This window comes from Orcinus orca, chromosome 4 (assembly GCF_937001465.1).
Source record: "Orcinus orca chromosome 4, mOrcOrc1.1, whole genome shotgun sequence".
Classification (NCBI taxonomy): Eukaryota; Metazoa; Chordata; class Mammalia; order Artiodactyla; family Delphinidae; genus Orcinus; species Orcinus orca.
In genome coordinates, this window is record NC_064562.1 from 65,867,732 (window position 1) to 65,888,735 (window position 21,004).

Sequence of the window (21,004 nt, forward strand, 5' to 3'; positions counted from 1 at the left end):
AGGCTCAGCGTGCCATGCTGGAACCACACTAGGGCCTGAAGCAATCCTGCGGTGTTGCGGCTAGCTCACAAGAAAGCGAGTTGAAGAAAGGAGCTCAGGGGCACTGTAATTCACAAACCTGCAGAGATATAAATGCCAGCTATCGTCCAAAAACATATTGAAGTAAGGCTGCCAAGTGGACTTGAAAGCGGGGCAGAATTGCAGGAAACCGATTTCAGGAGGTAGACTGGAATTGAATGTAAAGCATAGGAAAAGAGGCAGAACGTCCACAATGATGCACTTGGCCAAAAAGGGCGTATGCGTTTTTTCCTGAATATATTCAGGAAAAAACGCATACGCCCTTTTTGGTCAACCAAGCAAGCTTGCAAAGGAAATCTGCACTAAAATGAAGTCTCACTGCCCCTGGTCAAAAGGGCCATCTGAAAAAAGTGTAAAATCCAGAAAGGCAGCCCAGGCCATGGAGAACTGGGAGCCTTCTTATGCTGATGGGCAGGATGTAAATTGCCAACAACCACTCTGGAGAAGTGTATGGTGTTTCCTGAAACATCTAAAAAACAAAGCAACAGAGCCTAGGGCAATTCCACTTATGATCCTATAGCTTAGGGAAATTAAAATCAAAAAGACACAGCCACCCCAAAGTTTGGAATGGCTCTCTTTACAAGAACCTCGTTTATGGTACAAGTTTAATATCACAGAAAGCAAAAAATGGATAAAGAAGTTGTGGTACTTACGTACAATGCAATACCACTCAGCAATGAAATCTATGTCATCAGGCCCATAGCAGCATAATGAGTGGATTCAGGTACGATGATTCTAAGTGTAATAAGTCACACAGAAAAAGAAACATCATAAGATATCACTACTAAACGGAATGTAAACTTGGCTACACAGGAACTGAATTACAAAACAGAACAGGGTCTCAAATGTAGAACACCAACTTATGCTTGCTTAAGGGGAAAGGTGAGTTGGGGTGCTGCATAAAACCAGAGATTGAAATTAGCACAGATACCATTCCATAAGCCAAATATGTAATAGACAACAGCTACTCCTTGCTCAACGAAGTGGACTCAACACCCCATATTAAACGCCTAAGAATATACCTGACTTGTAAGAATCTTAATACTTTTGGATTTATATGTCTCCGAAAGAGAATCAAGCGTGTGTACAGCAGCATAAACGCAGCAGTGATAGGATTGGTGAGGTTCAGTGAGCAAATGCAGACCCTTTGAAGTCATATTGCATGGTACCCATTCCATGGGTCTCAACTCTCCAGGTTTAAGGGATTCTTCCTTCAGCTAAAACATGCATGTGGAACCCAGAGTATGATCCACCGTGTGATCGGGAAACGTGTTCAAATGTGTCTCAGTTTTCAACCCTGGTACACGGGTACAACATTCCAGACGCTTCACTAACACTCTCCCCACTTGGAGAGTCAGTGCCTTTAACCTCCTGTTTGGCCCAGTTTGCAATTTCTGCGGAAAATAAACAGGAATAGGGAGAACCAATGAGAGACTAGCTGGAGGTGTCTGGACGGGCAAATTTAACTCTCATTTCCCACCAGGAAGAGGAATTAACCAAAGGCTCAGCGTGCCATGCCGGAACAACACTAGGGCCTGAAGCAATCCTGCGGTGTTGCAGCCAGCTCACAAGAAAGCGAGTTGAAGAAAGGAGCTCAGGGGCACTGTAATTCACAAACCTGCAGAGTTATAAATGACAGCTATCGTCCAAAAATATATTGAAGTAAGGCTGCCAAGAGGACTTGAAAGCGGTGCAGAATTGCAGGAAACCGATTTCAGGAGGTAGACTGGATTTGCATGTAAAGCATAGGAAAAGAGGCAGAACGTCCACAATGATGCACTTGGCCAAAAAGTGCGTATGCGTTTTTTCCTGAATATATTCAGGAAAAAACGCATACGCCCTTTTTGGCCAACCAAGCAAGCTTGCAAAAGAAATCTGCACTACAATGAAGTCTCACTGCCCCCCAGTCAAAAGAGCCATCTGAAAAACGTGTAAAATCCAGAAAGGCAGGAAAGGAGATGGAGAACTGGGAGCCTTGTTATGCTGATGGGCGGGATGTAAATTGCCAACAGCCACTCTGGACAAGTGTGTGGTGTTTCCTGAAACATCCAAGAAACAAAGCAAAAGAACCTAGGGCACTTCCAATTATGGCCTATACCTTAGGGAAATTAAAATCAAAAAGACACAGCCACACCAAAGTTTGGGACGGCTCTGTTTACAAGAACCTCGTTTACGGTACAAGTTCAATATTGCAGAAAGCGAAAAATGGATAAAGAAGTTGTGGTACTTACATACAATGCAATATCACTCAGCAAAGAAATCTATGTCATCAGGCCCGTAGCAGCATAATGAGTGGATTCAGGTTCGATGATTCTAAGCAAAATAAATCACACAGAAAAAGAAACATCATACTATATCACTAGTACACGGAATGTAAACTTGGCTACACAGGAACTGAATTACAAAACAGACCAGCGTCTCAAATGTAGAAAACCAACTTATGCTTGCTTAAGGGGAAAGGTGAGTTGGGGTGCTGCATAAAACCAGAGATTGAAATTAGCACAGATACCATTCCATAAGCCAAATATGTAATAGACAAGAGCTACTCCTTGCTCAACGATATGGACACTACACCCCATATTAAACGCCTAAGAATATACCTGACTAGTAAGAATCTTAAAACCTATGGATTTATATGTCTCCAAAAGAGAATCAAGCGTGTGTACAGCAGCATAAACGCAGCAGTGATAGGATTGGTGAGGTTCGGTGAGCGAATGCAGACCCTTTGAAATCATATTGCGGGGTACCCATTCCATGGGTCTCCACTCTCCAATTTTAAGGGACACTTCCTTCAGCTAAAACATGCATGTGGAACCCATAGTATGATCCACCGTGTGATCGGGAAACGTGTTCAAATGTGTCTCACTTTTCGTCCCCTGGTACTCGGGTGCAACATTCCAGACGCTTTACTAACACTCTCCCCACTTGGAGAGTCAGTGCCTTTAACCTCCTGTTTGGCCCAGTTTGCAATTTCTGCGGAAAATGAACAGAAATATGGAGAACCATTGAGAGACTAGCTGGAGGTGTCTGGACGGGCAAATTTAACTCTCATTTCCCACCAGGAAGAGGAATTAACCAAGGCTCAGCGTGCCATGCCGGAACCACACTAGGGCCTGAAGCAATCCTGCCGTGTTGCGGCCAGCTCACAAGAAAGCGAGTTGAAGAAAGGAGCTCAGGGGCACTGTAATTCACAAACCTGCAGAGTTATAAATGACAGCTATCATCGAAAAATATATTGAAGTAAGGCTGCCAAGAGGACTTGAAAGTGGGCAGAATTGCAGGAAACCGATTTCAGGAGGTAGACTGGAATTGCATGTAAAGCATAGGAAAAGAGGCAGAACGTCCACAATGATGCACTTGGCCAAAAAGGGCATATGCGTTTTTTCCTGAATATTCAGGAAAAAATGCATACGCCTTTTTGGCCAACCAAGCAAGCTTGCAAAGGAAATCTGCACTACAATGAAGTCTCACTGCCCCCCAGTCAAAAGGGCCATCAGAGAAAAGTCTAAAATCCAGAAATGCAGGACAGGCCATGGAGAACTGGGAGCCTTGTTATGCTGATGGGCGGGATGTAAATTGCCAACAGCCACTCTGGAGAAGTGTATGGTGTTTCCTGAAACATCTAAAAAACAAAGCAACAGAGCCTAGGGCACTTCCACTTATGGTCCTATAGCTTAGGGAAATTAAAATAAAAAAGACACAGCCACCCCAAAGTTTGGGACAGCTCTGTTTACAAGAACCTTGTTTACAGTACAAGTTCAATATCACAGAAAGCGAAAAATGCATAACGAAGTTGTGGTACTTACGTATAATGCAGTATCACTCAGCAATGAAATCTATGTCATCAGACCCATAGCAGCATAATGAGTGGATTCAGGTATGATGATTCTAAGTGAAATAAATCACACAGAAAAAGAAACATCATAAGATATCACTACTACACGGAATGTAAACTTGGCTACACAGGATCTGAATTACAAAACAGAACAGGGTCCCAAATGTAGAACACCAACTTATGCTTGCTTAAGGGGAAAGGTGAGTTGGGGTGCTGCATAAAACCAGAGATTGAAATTAGCACAGATACCGTTCCATAAGCCAATTATGTAATAGACAAGAGCTACTCCTTGCTCAAGAAGTGGACTCAACACCCCATATTAAACGCCTAAGAATATACATGACTAGTAAGAATCTTAAATCCTATGGATTTATATGTCTCCGAAAGAGAATCAAGCATGTGCACAGTGGCATAAACGCAGCAGTGATAGGATTGGTGAGGATTGGTGAGCAAATGCAGACCCTTTGAAGTCATATTGCATGGTACCTATTCTATGTGTCTCAAATCTACAGGTTTAAGGGATTCTTCCTTCAGCTAAAACGTGCATGTGGAACCCAGAGTATGATCCACCATGTGATCGGGAAACGTGTTCAAATGTGTCTCAGTTTTCGTCCCCTGGTACTCGGGTGCAATATTCCAGAAGCTTTACTAACACTCTCCGCAGTTGGAGAGACAGTGCCTTTAACGTCCTGTTTGGCCCAATTTGCAATTCCTGCGGAAAACAACAGGAATAGGGAGAACCAATCAGAGACTAGCTGGAGTTTTCTGGACTGGCAAATTTAACTCTCATTTCCCACCAGGAAGAGGAATTAACCAAAGGCTCAACGTGGCATGCCGGAATGACACTAGGGCCTGAAGCAATCCTGCGGTGTCGCGACCCGCTCACAAGAAAGCGAGTTGAAGAAAGGAGCTCAGGGGCACTGTAATTCACAAACCTGCAGAGTTATAAATGACAGCTGTCGTCCAAAAATATGTTGAAGTAAGTCTGCCAAGAGGACTTGAAAGCGGGGCAGAATTGCAGGAATCCGATTTCAGGAGGTAGATTGGAAATGCATGTAAAGCATAGGAAAAGAGGCAGAACGTCCACAATGATGCACTTGACCAAAAAGCGCGTATGCGTTTTTTCCTGAATATATTCAGGAAAAAACCCATACACGCTTTTTGGCCAACCAAGCAAGCTGGCAAAGGAAATCTGCACTACAATGAAGTCTCACTGGCCCCCGATCAAAAGGGCCATCTGAAAAAAGTGTAAAATCCAGAAAGGCAGGACAGGCCATGGAGAAATGGGAGCCTTGTTATGCTGATGGGCGGGATGTAAATTGCCAACAGCCACTCTGGAGAAGTGTATGGTGTTTCCTGAAATATCTAAAAAACAAAGCAACAGAGCCTAGGGCACTTCCACTTATGGTCCTATAGCTTAGGGAAATTAAAATCAAAATGACACAGCCCCCCCAAAGTTTGGGACGGCACTGTTTACAAGAACCTCGTTTACGGTACAAGTTCAATATCGCAGAAAGCGATAAATGCATAAAGAAGATGTGGTACTTACGTACAATGAAATATCACTCAGCAATGAAATGTATGTCATCAGGCCCGCAGCAGCATAATGAGTGGATTCAGGTATGATGATTCTAAGTGAAATAAGTCACACAGAAAAAGAAACATCATAAGATATCACTACTACACGGAATGTAAACTTGGCTACACAGGAACTGAATTACAAAACAGAACATGGTCTCAAATGTAGAACACCAACTTATGCTTGCTTAAGGGGAAAGGTGAGTTGGGGTGCTGCATAAAACCAGAGATTGAAATTAGCACAGATACCGTTCAATAAGCCAAATATGTAATACACAAGAGCTACTGCTTGCTCAACGAAGTGGACTCAACACCCCATATTAAACGCCTAAGAATATACCTGACTAGTAAGAATCTTAAAACCAATGTATTTATATGTCACCGAAAGAGAATCAAGCATGTGTACAGCGACATAAACGCAGCAGTGATAGGATTGGTGAGGTTCGGTGAGCAAATGCAGACCCTTTGAAGTCATATTGCATGGTACCCATTCCATGGGTCTCAACTCTCCAGGTTTAAGGGATTCTTCCTTCAGCTAAAACATGCATGTGGAACCCAGAGTATGATCCACCGTGTGATCGGGAAACGTGTTCAAATGTGTCTCAGTTTTCGTCCCGTGCTACTCGGGTGCAACATTCCAGACGCTTTACAAACACTCTCCCCACTTGGAGAGACAGTGCCTTTAACCTCCTGTTTGGCCCAATTTGCAATTTCTGCGGAAAATGAACAGGAATAGGGAGAAGCAATGAGAGACTAGCTGGAGGTGTCTGGACGGGCAAATTTAACTCTCATTTCCCACCAGGAAGAGGAATTAACCAAAGGCTGAGCGTGCCATGCCGGAAACACACTAGGGCCTGAAGCAATCCTGCGGTGCTGTCGCCAGCTCACAAGAAAGCAAGTTGAAGAAAGGAGCTCAGGGGCACTGTAATTCACAAACCTGCAGAGTTATAAATGACAGCTATCGTCCAAAAATATATTGAAGTAAGCCTGCCAAGGACACTTAAAAGCGGGGCAGAATTGTAGGAAACCGATTTCAGGATGTAGACTGGAGTTGCATGTAAAGCATAGGAAAAGAGGCAGAACGTCCACAATGATGCACTTGGCCAAAAAGGGCGTATGCGTTTTTAAGTCAGGAAAAAACGCAAACGCCTTTTTGGCCAACCAAGCAAGCTTGCAAAGGAAATCTGCACTACAATGAAGTCTCACTGCCCCCTGGTCAAAAGGGCCATCTGAAAAAAGTGTAAAATCCAGAAAGGCAGGACAGGCCATGGAGAACTGGGAGCCTTGTTATGCTGATGGGCGGGATGTAAATTGCCAACAGCCACTCTGGAGAAGTGTATGGTGTTTCCTGAAACATCTAAAAAACAAAGCAACAGAGCCTAGGGCACTTCCACTTATGGTCCTATAGTTTAGGGAAATTAAAATCAAAAACACACAGCCACCCCAAAGTTTGGGATGGCTCTGTTTACAAGAACATCGTTTACGGTACAAGTTCAATATCGCAAGAAGCGATAAATGGGTAAAGAAGTTGTGGTACTTATGTACAATGCAATATCACTCAGCAATGAAATCTATGTCATCAGACCCATAGCAGCATAATGAGTGGATTCAGCTATGATGATTCTAAGTGAAATAAGTCACACAGAAAAAGAAACATCATAATATATCACTACTACACGGAATGTAAACTTGGCTACACAGGAACTGAATTACAAAACAGAACAGGGTCTCAAATGTAGAAAACCAACTTATGCTTGCTTAAGGGTAAAGGTGAGTTGGGGTGCTGCATAAAACCAGAGATTGAAATTAGCACAGATACCGTTCCATAAGCCAAATATGTAATACTCAAGAGCTACTCCTTGCTCAACGAAGTGGACTCAACACCCCATATTAAACGCCTAAGAATATACCTGACTAGTAAGAGTCTTAAAACCTATGGATTTATATGTCTCCGAAAGAGAATCAAGCGTGTGTACAGCGGCATAAATGCAGCAGTGATAGAATTGGTGAGGTTCGGTGAGCAAATGCAGACCCTCTGAAGTCATGCTGCATGGTACCCATTCCATGGGTCTCAACTCTCCAGGTTTAAGGGATTCTTCCTTCAGCTAAAACATGCATGTGGAACCCAGAGTATGATCCACCGTGTGATCGGGAAACGTGTTCAAATGTGTCTCAGGTTTCATCCCCTGGTACTCGGGTGCAACATTCCAGACGCTTTACTAACACTCTCGCCACTTGGAGAGTCAGTGTCTTTAACCTCCTGTTTGGCCCAGTTTTCAATTTCTTCGGAAAATGAACAGGAATAGGGAGAACCAATGAGAGACTAGCTGGAGGTGTCTGGATGGGCTAATCTGCGGTGTTGCGGCCAGCTCACAGGAAAGCGAGTAGAAGAAAGGAGCTCAGGGGCACTGTAATTCACAAACCTGCAGAGTTATAAATGACAGCTATGGTCCAAATATATATTGAAGTAAGGCTGCCAAGAGGATTTGAAAGTGGGGCAGAATTGCAGGAAACCAATTTCAGGAGGTAGACTGGAATTGCATGTAAAGCATAGGAAAAGAGGCAGAACGTCCACAATGATGCACTTGGCCAAAAAGGGCGTATGCGTTTTTTCCTGAATATATTCAGGAAAAAACGCATACGCCCTTTTTGGCCAACCAAGCAAGCTTGCAAAGGAAATCTGCACTACAATGAAGTCTCACTTCCCCCCGGTCAAAATGGCCATCTGAAAAAAGTGTAAAATCCAGAAAGGCAGGACAGGCCATGGAGAACTGGGAGCCTTGTTATGCTGATGGGCGGGATGTGAATTTCCAACAGCCACTTGGGAGAAGTGTATGGTGTTTCCTGAAACATCTAAAAAACAAAGCAACAGAGCCTAGGGCACTTCCACTTATGGTCCTATAGCTTAGGGAAATTAAAATCAAAAAGACACAGCCACCCCAAAATTTGGGACGGCTCTGTTTACAGGAACCTCTTCTGCAGCACAAGTTAAATATGCCAGAGAGCAAATAATGGATAAAGAATTTGCGGTACTTACGTACAACAGAATGCCTCTCAGCAATGAAAACTATGTCACCAGGCCCGTACCAGCATATGAATGGATTGAGGCACGGTGATTCTAAGTGAAAAAAGTCACACAGAAAAAGAAACATCATAAGGTATCACTAATACATGGAATGAGAACTTGGCTACACATGAACTGAATTACAAAACAAAACAGGGTCTCATGTTTAGAAAACCAACTTATGCTTGCTTAAGGGGGAAGGTGAGTTGGGGTGCTGCATAAAACCAGAGTTTGAAATTAGCACATATACCGTTCCATAAGCCAAATATGTAATAGACAAGACCTACCCCTTGCTCAAGGAAATGGACTCAACAATGAGGTATCACCTCACACCTGGTAGAATGGGCATCATCAGAAAATCTACAAACAAAAAATGCTGGAAAGGGTGTGGAGAAAAGGAACCCTCTTCCACTATTGTTGGGAATATAAATTGATACAGTCACTATGGAGAACCATATGGAGTTTCTTAAGAAACTAACAGTAGAATTACCATATGATACAGCAATCCCAGTTCTGGACATATACCCAGACAAAACCATAAATCAAAAAGAGACATTCACCGCAATGTTCATTGCCTCACTCTTTACGATATCGAGGTAGTGGAAGCAACCTAAATGCCCACAGACAGACGAATGCATAAAGCTGTGGTACATATATAAAATGGAATATTACTAAGCCATGAAAGGAATGAAATTGGGTCATTTGTAGAGACGTCGATGGATCTAGAGAGTGTCATACAGAGTGAAGTAAGTCAGAAAGAGAAAAACAAATCTTGTATATTCATGCATATATGTGGAACCTAGAAAAACTGTACAGATTAACCGTTTTGCAAGGCATAAATAGAGCAACAGATGTAGACAACAATCGTATGGACAACAAGGGGGGAAAGCTGTTGGAGGTTGGTGGTGGGAGGAGTTGAGAGACTGGGATTGGCATGTATACATTTATATGTATAAAATAGATAACCAATAAGAACATGCTGTATAAAAATATAAAATAAAATTCAAAATTAAAAAGAAATAAAATTTAAAAAATAAAACAGAAAAAACAATTATTCCCTTCACATACATGTATTTATATGAATAAATTATTTCCATGCTTATATCTGTAAATACAAAAAAGAGGAATAAAATCTACCTTGAACCAAAAACGAAAAAGAGAAAAAAAACACAGAACCCACCAGTTCCACAGAGGAAAACCGTATCAGGGCACTTGCTCCAGTTGTAAACAATTCTGAAGTTGGTCAGTGGTGGGGAATCGTCTCCCATTCAGCCAGCAGCCCCCACGCAACAAGCGTCCTCATTGCAAAGCTGGGGCACCGTGCCGAGGCATCTGTGAGTAAACGTGAGCTGAGCCCCAGGCCAGTTGCTGCTGAACTATTCCCACCCGTCCCAGGTAAAACACCTGAATATATACAAGGACTTGAAAGCCTAGAGGAAGGGCCATGGAGCCACATGAGTGACAGCATGCCAGCTGACTTGGTGCCTGCAGGCCAGCCAGGATGGTCCTGGCCCTGGGTGCTCTTCTGGAAGATTTCCATTTCCCTGCCTGAGATACCCGTCCTGTCCCTGCCCCCACTGCTTTTTTCCTTCCTCACCTCTGCCCAGGGAGAAATTCCAGCAACAGGTATAGGTGACACATCCTCTTCTTTAGCAGGTGGCAGCCTGGCAACTGCTGCAGAAAGTCCAGCAGAGCCCCACTCACACTGGGCCACCCACAAAGCCGTGGCCTCTCACTCCCTCCCACCAGCCCAGCCCCGAGACTGCTGACAGGGCAGAGAAAATGGCGTCAGGCACAGCTGCAGGGGCTCTTGCTGCCTGGAGTGGTATTTATATTGATCTCAACCCAGGCACACCTGGGGAGGGCTGGCCGGCACGGTAAGGCTGCCCAGGTCAGCCAATCATCACCCCTCAGGGGCTCACAGTTGCAGAAAATGGAACTTGCTGAACCGGCCAGGTCCAAGGAACAGGTGTGGGCTCCTGAGAGTCAGGATAGACAAGGGGCTGCAGCTTTGGCTTGTTTTCTAATAATTTTATCTGGCCCATGAGTGGGAGACAACTTCAAGAAAACCCTCTCTTAATGAGAGGAACCCAGGAGTCAGGGAGAGGAGGGGTGGGTGGTGGTTGGAGACAGAGGCCTGGTGCCCTGGGTGCAGTGGAAGTCTCTGGAAGACCAGGTGGAGGGAGGCCGCACAGAGTGATGCCCAGGGTCACAGACCTGACGGAGCTGCTGTTTGTTAGTTCAAGTCCTGCTCTGAGGTGCTCTGTGTCAGCTCTGAGCGACAGGTGAGCTGGGGGTGCTCTGCAATGAGGGCTATGTGCACAGTTCCTGTGTGCCCTGCCCTGCCATGGTACCTGCAAGGGTAGCTCTGTATCCTGGGAGGGGCCTGACCACGAGAGCCCCGTGGGCTGGGGTGGGGGTGGGGTACCTGCCCAGGTGAGCTCCATATTCTGGGATTGGTCTGACCACGAGAGCCCCATGGGCTGCTGGGGACCTGGTAAAGGATGTCAGGACAGTCAGTGAAGCCACCGAGGATATACCTCCAGCTGCTCCTGATTCCTACACCCTGCTGGTCATTCTACCAACCACCAGGACATGGTATTCTGTATTAGTCTTCAATGATGCCTTCTTTTGTATTCCATTAGTCCCAGAGTCACAAGAAATTTTGGCTTGTGAGTGGCAGGACTCAATATACAACTAAAACAATACTTCCGGGCCGTCTTGCCCCAAGGGTGCAAAAATTCCCACACCATCTTTGGGGAAAGCTTAGCTAAAGACCGAAAAGTTCTACCTCTGGAAAAGGAAACCCTCCTTCAGTACACAGACGACATTCTGATCGCCAGCCCTACTAAGGAGGCCTCTGAACTACCAAGCCAATAAAGGATAGAAGTTGTCCAAGAAAAAGCTCAAATATCACAGACTGCGGTGACCTGCCTGGGCTTCATTCTCACAGAAGGTTGGAGAAGCCCATCCCAGGAAAGGAAAGAAACCATTTTCAGCCTTACCCCTTTCTAAAACTAGAAGACAGCTTAGGGGTTCCTGGGGAGGCCAGGGTTTGCTGCTTCTGGATCCCTAACTACAGTCTACTAGCTGGGCCTCTATATGAAACACTGAAAGGAAAAGATGATGATCCTTTTGAATAGAATCCAGAAGTGGCCTTTCAAGAATGGAAAGAGCAGTCAATTCAGACCCTTGCCCTGGACCTCCCTAATTTAGCTAAACCCTTTGACCTTTCCATTCCCGGTGAAAGGTGAATCGCCATTGGAGAATTAGTGCAAAAACTGGGACCACTTGAAATGGAACAATGCAAGAATGCCATCCAGGTAGGATAAACTACGGTCACCAAGGGGCTTGGCGCACTGTCACATCTGGCCAAGATACTGGCGGTATCTAAAAACCTGGAAATCAGCAGCCCAAAAGGCCACCTCCCTCCTAAGGGAAAAGGACCCCACGTGGTGATCCTAACCACCAACCATGCCCTGAAGTTGCAGGGTTCGCTCTGTGGGCACACCAACCTCGAGTGAGGAGACCTTCCAACTCCAACATCCGGAGAGATAACCGGGGGCAACAGGGCACCATGACGACTCATGTGAACATCACTTGACCTGGAGTTTCTCTCATAAAACAACAAGAGTGTGTCCCAAAAGAGTAGACTACTGCTTGCAGGACTTACTGCACCCAGAGGGGAGCTAATAATCTTGGCGGGGGCACCGTATATCACACTGTCACCATAGAAAAGCCTACAGACACCGTGATGATGGTGGCCAATAAGACTGGCTGGACTCCTGTTTACTTCAAAAGGCTGTTGACTCAGTGGCCATCATGGTCCTTGATCACCACTGACCCTGGACTGTCTGGGAGTTGAGCGGACAGGGCTCTGACACATGGTGCTGTTTGTACGTTAATTCAGGGGCCTCATTGAAGAAAGCGCAGACTACTGGTCAGAGCATCTAGGCTGGCAGAAACGGTCAGCCTAAGGTGGCTGAACAAATGTGGGGCGGGGTGAAACCGGCCCCCACAGCGTCTCTGCACATCTCTTTCCTGGACCCTTAAAGGTCATTAGAATCTATAACACTTCCAATGCTGGTGCTCAGGTGGACGAGCAGGGAGGCACGGGGCCTGGGGACAATCAACGTCACCTGGAGGCTGCTGGGGAGAAGCTCTGACCCTCGCCCCCGGGTATGAGGGCTCCCAACTCAGCACTCAGCAGTTACAGAAGAAGGGTCTTCACCCTCAGCACTCCAAGAATGAGGAACGGGACAAAAGGCAGAGGAGGGGTTTGTCCCCAGCAAAGCCCATTAAAAATCCCTGGGAGATAAAAATAGAATCTGGGCAATAAAGTCAAGTTTAACCGTTTTTATCCTTTGTGCTTTGTCTAATTTCATGTGCTCCTAGGGTCCCGCATGCAGAGGTTCCACACCCGGCACTTCAGACCAGATTTCCTAGTGCGGAATGGCTGGGACGACACCTCAGCTCCTGGGGTCCAGTGCAGACTCCGCGATACAGAGCCTGAGCTGCAGCCAACCCGGCCCTCGAGAGCTCCGCCCCCTCCCTCCCACTGACTCTGACAGGATCTCTACACAGCAGCCCAGCCCACAGCCCACGGGGTAGTGCATGCTCTCACCTCTCCATTCTCTGATCAAAATATAAAGTTTCCTTTGCTTGTGAACCAAACTCAGTCTCGATCTGTTGGCCCCAATGACACTGGGCAGGGGGACACTTGTTGGGGTCCACTCTGGAGGATCAGTAACAGTAATTGAGACTATTGTAACCTCAATGAACAGATGTGTGAGCCAAACTGTAGTTAACATAGAACAGTGTATAAGGCTCGGGTAAAATAAGATGTTTCTAACACTTCCATTTGATATTTCCATCACTTTATTATAAGCAAGTTCAGTGAAAAGGTTTGTCTTATTTGTCAGGTCAATATTAGAGAAACGAAGTGATTTCTTTCCAAGGATGTACATCTAATAATCTTGGTTAAAGCTTCAATCTTGTTTTAAATGCTTTTCCATTGAAAATGATACCTCTCTTTCAGCTCCCCCATTTCTGAGAAGTATAAAATCTTATAATTTATTATTACCAAAGGGGAAAGGTGGGAGGAGGGATAAATTAACAGTTTGGGATTAACACATACACACTGCTATGTATAAAATAGATCATCAACAAGGAACTACTGTATAGCACAGGGAACTACACTTAACATTTTGCAATAAGCTATAAGGGGAAATAATCTGAAAAAGAATAGATATTTTTATTGACATCATCTATCAATGACAGTTAAAGTGTAACCTAAGGGAAGCCGGTGGTGAGTGCTTCTGACCCTGAAGACTTCAATCATCTAAAGTTTGGACTCTGCCTACTTCCCAAGGCCCTTAATGAACATATGTGTAGCCGTAGCTTAAAAAATTCCCCAGTTTGGGTTTCGGGGAGACACTGATTTTGAAAAAGCCCTGGTGTTCTCCTTACATGAATGGGACTCTTCCTACTGCTAAAACATGTCTGTCACACACAGAGGATGGTATACCGTCTGATCGGGAAGAGTTTGGAAAAGGCATCTCATCTCCTCATCTCCTGGTGCTCGGGTTCACCCCTCCAGTGTCTTTACTAACAGTCTCCCCACTTGGAGATGTCAGCACTGTCAACATCCTGTTGCATACAGTTTGGAATTTGTCCAGAGGATGAAGCGGAAGGATGAGGAACAATGAGAGACAAGTCCTAGGTGTTCAGACAGGCACATGTCACTCTAATTTCCAATCAGGAAGACGAATTGACCAAAGGCTAGGGTTGCCCATGGAAACAGTATAGGGCTTGAGGAAATCCCGCTGCTTTGTGGCCAGTTCCCATAAACACAAGTTGAACAATGGAACTCAGGGGCAGTAAAATTCACGAAACTGCAGAGTTGAAAATATCCATCACTGAAAAATGTCTTGAGGAAAGTCAGAGAAAAGGACTTGTAAGCAAGGGAGAATGGCAGGAAAGGGATTTGAGGAGGTAGAAAGGACTCGCAATTAAGCACAAGAAAAGGAGCTGAACATTGCCAACATTGCAGTTGGCCAAAAAGGCTGTATGCGTTTTTTTCTGTATATATTCAAGAAAAGGGCATACACTTTTTTAGCCAACCAAACAGGTGGGCACTGGAAGTCAATACTACAAAAGATATCACTTCGCATCAGTCAGAAGAGCCATCCTCATAAAGCGTAAACAACAGAAATGCAGGACAGGGCAAGGAGAAGTGTGAGCCCTGTGAGACTTATAGTGGAAATGTATATTGCCAACGGCCATTCTGGAGAAGTGTATTGTGTTTACTAAAGCATCTAAAAAATGAGCTATAGAGCATAGGGCACTTGCACTCATGGGCGTATATCTTGGGAAAAACAAAAATGGAGAGGACACAGGCACCCCAATGTTTACCCCCTCTCTGTTTAAAAGATCCTCGACTAGGATATAACTTAAATGTCTCTGGAGGGAAAAAATGGATAGAGATGTGGTACTTAGGTAGAGTGGAATATTATTCAGCCTGGAAATCAATGAAATATGGCCAGTTGTAACAACTCCGGAGGAGTTACGTATGATCTTTCTAAGTGACATAATTCAAAAAGAAAAAGACACATATCATAAGATATCACTTAAAGGTGGAATCCAAAATGGCTACACATGAAATAAATTACAAAACAAAAACATAGTCAAATATGTAGAAAACACGCGTAAGGCTGCTAAACGGGAAAGGTGGGGAGGGGTGAGGCATCATCCAGGAGGTTGAAATTAGCAAAGATACCATTCCAAATACCAAACTGATAATCAACAAGGCCTACACGGTAGCTAAAAGAACTGCACTCAGCACACTCAAGTCACCGGAAAAGAATATATACGACTGGTAAGAATCTGAAAAAGAATTTACTGATGTCTCTCTGTACGTGAATCAAGTGGATGTACAGCAGCAAGAAACAGAGCTTTGAAAATCAGCTGTAACCAATATAGTAATAAATTGAAAAAAATAAACGACAGAGAGACAGAGAAAACCTCTTACAACTTTTCCTCAGGGACGGTGATGCAACATGGATTGAACACATCTAGACCCACAGCAGGATGAGACATAAGGCTGGAAACTGTTCGCGCTAAGAGAAATGTGAGGTTGGGTGAGGAAATGCACACCCTTTAAAGTAATACTACCTGGTACCCATTCAATGGGTCCCAAATCTGCAGGTTCAAGGAATCTTCCTACAGCTAAAACATGCATGGAAAACCCAGAGGACTGTACACCATGAGATCGGAAGATGTGTCTAAAATGCAGCTCATTTATCCTCTCCTGGTGCTCCTGTTCACCATTCCAGCCACGTTACTTAGAATCTCCCCACTTGGAGAATCAGCACATTTCAACTTCTGTTTCACACATTTTGCAAATTCTGAGGAGGATGAACGGGAAGAGGGGGAACCAATGAGAGAATAGTTGTAGGGGTTTGGACGGGCACATATCACTCTAATTTCCCATTAAGAATAAGAATTGAATAAAGGCTCAGCCCGCCTCGCCGGAGCCAAAATAGGGCCTGAAGCAATCCTGTGGGTTTGAGGCCAGCTCACAAAAGAGCAACTTAAAAAATGGAGCTCAGGGTCACTGCAATTCACAAACCTGCAGAGTTATAAATGAAAACTAACGTCCAAAAATATGTTGAGGTAAGGCAAAGAAGAGGATCTGAATGCAAGACAGAATTGCAAGAAACAGATTTCAAGAGATAGATTGGACTCGTCTTTAAAGCACATGAAAAGCGGCAGAATTTCGACAATGATGCAGTTGGCCCAAAAGGGCGTATGCGTTTTTTCCTGATTATATCCAGGAAAAAACGCATACGCACTTTATGAGCAACGAAGCAAGCAAGCAATGCAAATGTGCACAACAAAGAAGTCTCATTTCCCACCGGTCAAAAGGGCCATCCTAAAAAATTGTAAAAACCAGAAATGCAGGACAGGCCATGGAGAACAGGGAGCCTTTATACGCTGATGGGCAGTGTGTGAACTGCCGAGAGCCACTCTGGAGAAGTGTATGGTGGTTCCTAAATCATCTAAAAAACAGAGCTACAGAGCATAGGACACTTCCAATCATGGGAGTATATCTAGGGAAGTCTAAAAATCAACAAGACACAAGCACACCACAGTTTAGGGCTACTCTGTTTACAAGAACCTCAACTTCAGTACACCTTAAATATCCCAGGAAAGAGAACAATGGATAAAGAAGATGTGGTACTTATGTACAATGGAATATCTCTTCACCATGAAATCAATGTAATAAGGCTAGTAGAAGGATAAAGAGTGGATTTAGGTCCAATAATACTACTTGAAATAAGTCAAACAGAAAAAGAAACATATCATAAGATATCACTTATAGAGGAAGGGTAAATATGGCTGCACAAGAAATGAATTACAGAACAGAACAGTGTCTCACATTTAGAAAACACACTTATGTCAGCTTAAGGGGAAAGGAGAGGTGGGGTGATGCATAAAACCAGAGTTTGAAATTAGCACAGATACCGTTCAATAAACCAAATAGGTATTAGACAAGATCTACACCTTGCTCAATGAACTGGCCTCAACACACCCTATACACCGCAGAGAAATATATCTGAGTAATAAGAATCTTAAAACCCATGTATTGATATATCTCCATAAGGGAATCAAGTGTGTGCAGAGCGGCACAAACACAGCAGTGAAAATGAGCTAAACCCCATTATAGAAATAAATTTTAAAACCAAAACGCAGAAACAATGAAAGAGAGAAAAATTCTTACAAAATTTGCTCAGGGGCTGTGATGCAACCTGGATTGACCACATATAAACCCACAGCTGGATAAGACATAAGGCTGGACACTTGGAGCTGAGAGGATTGGTGAGCTTTGGTGAGCAACTGCCAAAAGTTTAATGCAATACTTCATGCTACTCATTCCAAGGGTCCCAAAACTCCAGGTTGAAGGGAATCTTCCTACAGCTAAACCATGCTTGGGAAACCCAGCGACTAGTATACCATATGATCGGGAAAGATTTCTAAAACACACCTCATTTTTCCTCTCCTGGGGCTCCGGATCGACATTCCAGCCGCTTTACTAACAATATCCCCACATGGAGAGTCAATGCCTTTAAGTTCTGGTATCGCACAGTCTGCAGTTAGTGCGGAGGATGAATGGGAATAGAGGGAACCAGTGAGAAACTAGCTGTAGCAGTTTCAATGGGAACATGCACTCTAATTTCACATCAGTAAGAAGAATAAACCAAAGGCACAGCAAGGTGTCCCAGAAGAAGAATAGGGCCTGAAGGAATCCTGTGGTTATGAGGCAAGATCACAAAAATAAGAGCTGAAAAATGGAGCTAAGGGCCACTGCAATTCAAAAACCTGCAGAGTTATAAAGGCCAACTATTTTCAAAAAATATATTGAGATAAGGCTATGAAGAGGCATTGAAAGCAAGGCACAATTGCAGGAAACCGATTTCAGGAGGTAGACTGGAATAGCATTTAAAGCATAGGAAAAGAGGCAGAACTTCGACAATGATGCACTTGGCCAAAAAGGGCGTATGCGTTTTTTCCTGAATATATTCAGGAAAAAACGCATACGCCCTTTTTGGCCAGCCAAGCAAGCTTGCAAAGGAAATCTGCACTACAATGAAGTCTCACTTCCCCCCAGTCAAAAGGGCCATCTGAAAAAGTGTAAAATACAGAAAGGCAGGACAGGCCATGGAGAACTGGGAGCCTTGTTATGCTGATGGGCGGGATGTAAATTGCCAACAGCCACTCTGGAGAAGTGTATGGTGTTTCCTGAAACATCTAAAAAACAAAGCAACAGAGCCTAGGGCACTTCCACTTATGGTCCTATAGTTAGGGAAATTAAAATCAAAAAGACACAGCCACCCCAAAGTTTGGGACAGCTCTGTTTACAAGAACCTCGTTTAAGGTACAAGTTCAATATCGCAGAAAGCGAAAAATGGATAAAAAAGTTGTGGTACTTACGTACAATGCAATATCACTCAGCAATGAAATCTATGTCATCAGGCCCGTAGCAGCATAATGAGTGGATTCAGGTATGATGATTCTAAGTGAAATAAGTCACACAGAAAAAGAAAAATCATAAGATATCACTACTACACGGAATGTAAACTTGGCTACACAGGAACTGAATTACAAAACAGAACAGGGTCTCAAATGTAGAAAACCAACTTATGCTTGCTGAAGGGGAAAGGTGAGTTGGGGTGCTGCATAAAACCAGAGATTGAAATTAGCACAGATACCGTTCCATAAGCCAAATATGTAATAGACAAGAGCTGCTCCTTGCTCAACAAAGTGGACTCAACACCCCATATTAAACGCCTAAGAATATAACTGACTAGTAAGAATCTTTAAACCTTTGGATTTATATGTCTCCGAAAGAGAATCAAGCGTGTGTACAGCGGCATAAAGGCAGCAGTGATAGGATTGGTGAGGTTCGGTGAGCAAATGCAGACCCTTTGAAGTCATATTGCATGGTACCCATTACATGGGTCTCAACTCTCCAAGTTTAAGGTATTCTTCATTCAGCTAAAACATGCATGTGGAACCCAGAGTATGATCCACCGTGTGATCGGGAAACGTGTTCAAATGTGTCTCAGTTTTCGTCCCCTGGTACTCGGGTGCAACATTCCAGACGCTTTACTAACACTCTCCCCACTTGGAGAGTCACTGCCTTTAAACTAATGTTTGGCCCAGTTTGCAATTTCTGCGGAAAATGAACAGGAATAGGGAGAACCAATGAGAGACTAGCTGGAGGTGTCTGGACGGGCAAATTTAACTCTCATTTCGCACCAGGAAGAGGAATTAACCAAAGGCTCAGCATGCCGTGCCGGAACCACACTAGGGCCTGAAGCAATCCTGTGGTGTTGCGGCCAGCTCACAAGAAAGCGACTTGAAGAAAGGAGCTCAGGGGCACTGTAATTCACAAACCTGCAGAGTGATAAATGACAGCTATCGTCCAAAAATATATTGAAGTAAGGCTGCCAAGAGGACTTGAAAGTGGGGCAGAATTTCAGGAAACCGATTTCAGGAGGTAGACTGGAAATGCATTTAAAGAATAGGAACAGAGGCAGAACGTCCACAATGATGCACTTGGCCAAAAAGGGCATATGCGTTTATTCCTAAATATATTCAGAAAAAAATGCATACGCACTTTTTGGTCAACCAAGCTTGCTTGCAAAGGAAATCTGCACTACAATGAAGTCTCACTTCCCCCCGGTCAAAAGGACCATCTGAAAAAAGTGTAAAATCCAGAAAGGCAGGACAGGCCATGGAGAACTGGGAGCCTTGTTATGCTGATGGGCGGGATGTAAATTGCCAACAGCCACTCTGGAGAAGTGTATGGTGTTTCCTGAAACATCTAAAAAACAAAGCAACAGAGCCTAGGGCACTTCCACTTATGGTCCTATAGCTTAGGGAAATTAAAATCAAAAAGACACAGCGTCTGGAAAGTTTGGGACGGCTCTGTTTACAGGAACCTCGTTTACGGTACAAGTTCAATATCACAGAAAGCGAAAAATGGATAAAGAAGTTGTGGTACTTACGTACAATGCAATATCACTCAGCAATGAAATCTATGTCATCAGGCCCGTAGCAGCATAATGAGTGGATTCAGGTACGATAATTCTGAGTGAAATAAGTCACACAGAAAAAGAAACATCATAAGATATCACTCGTACATGGAATGTAAACTTGGCTACACAGGAACGGAATTAGAAATCAGAACAGGGTCTCAAATGTAGAAAACCAACTTATGCTTGCTGAAGGGGAAAGGTGAGTTGGGGTGCTGCATAAAACCAGAGATTGAAATTAGCACAGATACCGTTCCATAAGCCAAATATGTAATAGACAAGAGCTACTCCTTGCTCAACGAAGTGGACTCAACACCCCGTATTAAACGCCTAAGAATATACCTGACTAGTAAGAATCTTAAAACCTATGGATTTATATGTCTCCGAAAGAGAATCAAGCGTGTGTACACCGGCATAAACGCAGCAGTGATAGGATTGGTGAGGTTCGGTGAGCAAATGCAGACCCTTTGAAGTCATATTGCATGGTACCCATTCCATGGGTCTCAACTCTCCAGGTTTAAGGGATTCTTCCTTCAGCTAAAACATGCATGTGGAACCCAGAGTATGATCCACCGTGTGATCGGGAAACGTGTTCAAATGTGTCTCAGTTTTCGTCCCCTGGTACTCGGGTGCAACATTCCAGACGCTTTACTAACACTCTCCCCACTTGGAGAGTCAGTGACTTTAACCCCCTGTTTGGCCCAGTTTGCAATTTCTGCAGAAAATGAACAGGAATAGGGAGAACAAATGAGAGTCTAGCTGGAGGTGTCTGGACGGGCAAATTTAACTCTCATTTCCCACCAGGAAGAGGAATTAACCAAAGGCTCAGCGTGCCGTGTCGGAACCACA

The 21,004-nt window shown here is 44.2% G+C and overlaps 1 long non-coding RNA gene across 2 annotated transcripts in view; it reads right to left on the minus strand.

Annotated features, from left to right (window-relative positions):
• LOC125964187 (uncharacterized) overlaps nt 1-21,004 on the minus strand; it is a 1,110,464-nt gene that overhangs the window by 556,936 nt on the left and 532,524 nt on the right. The window lies entirely within an intron of this gene.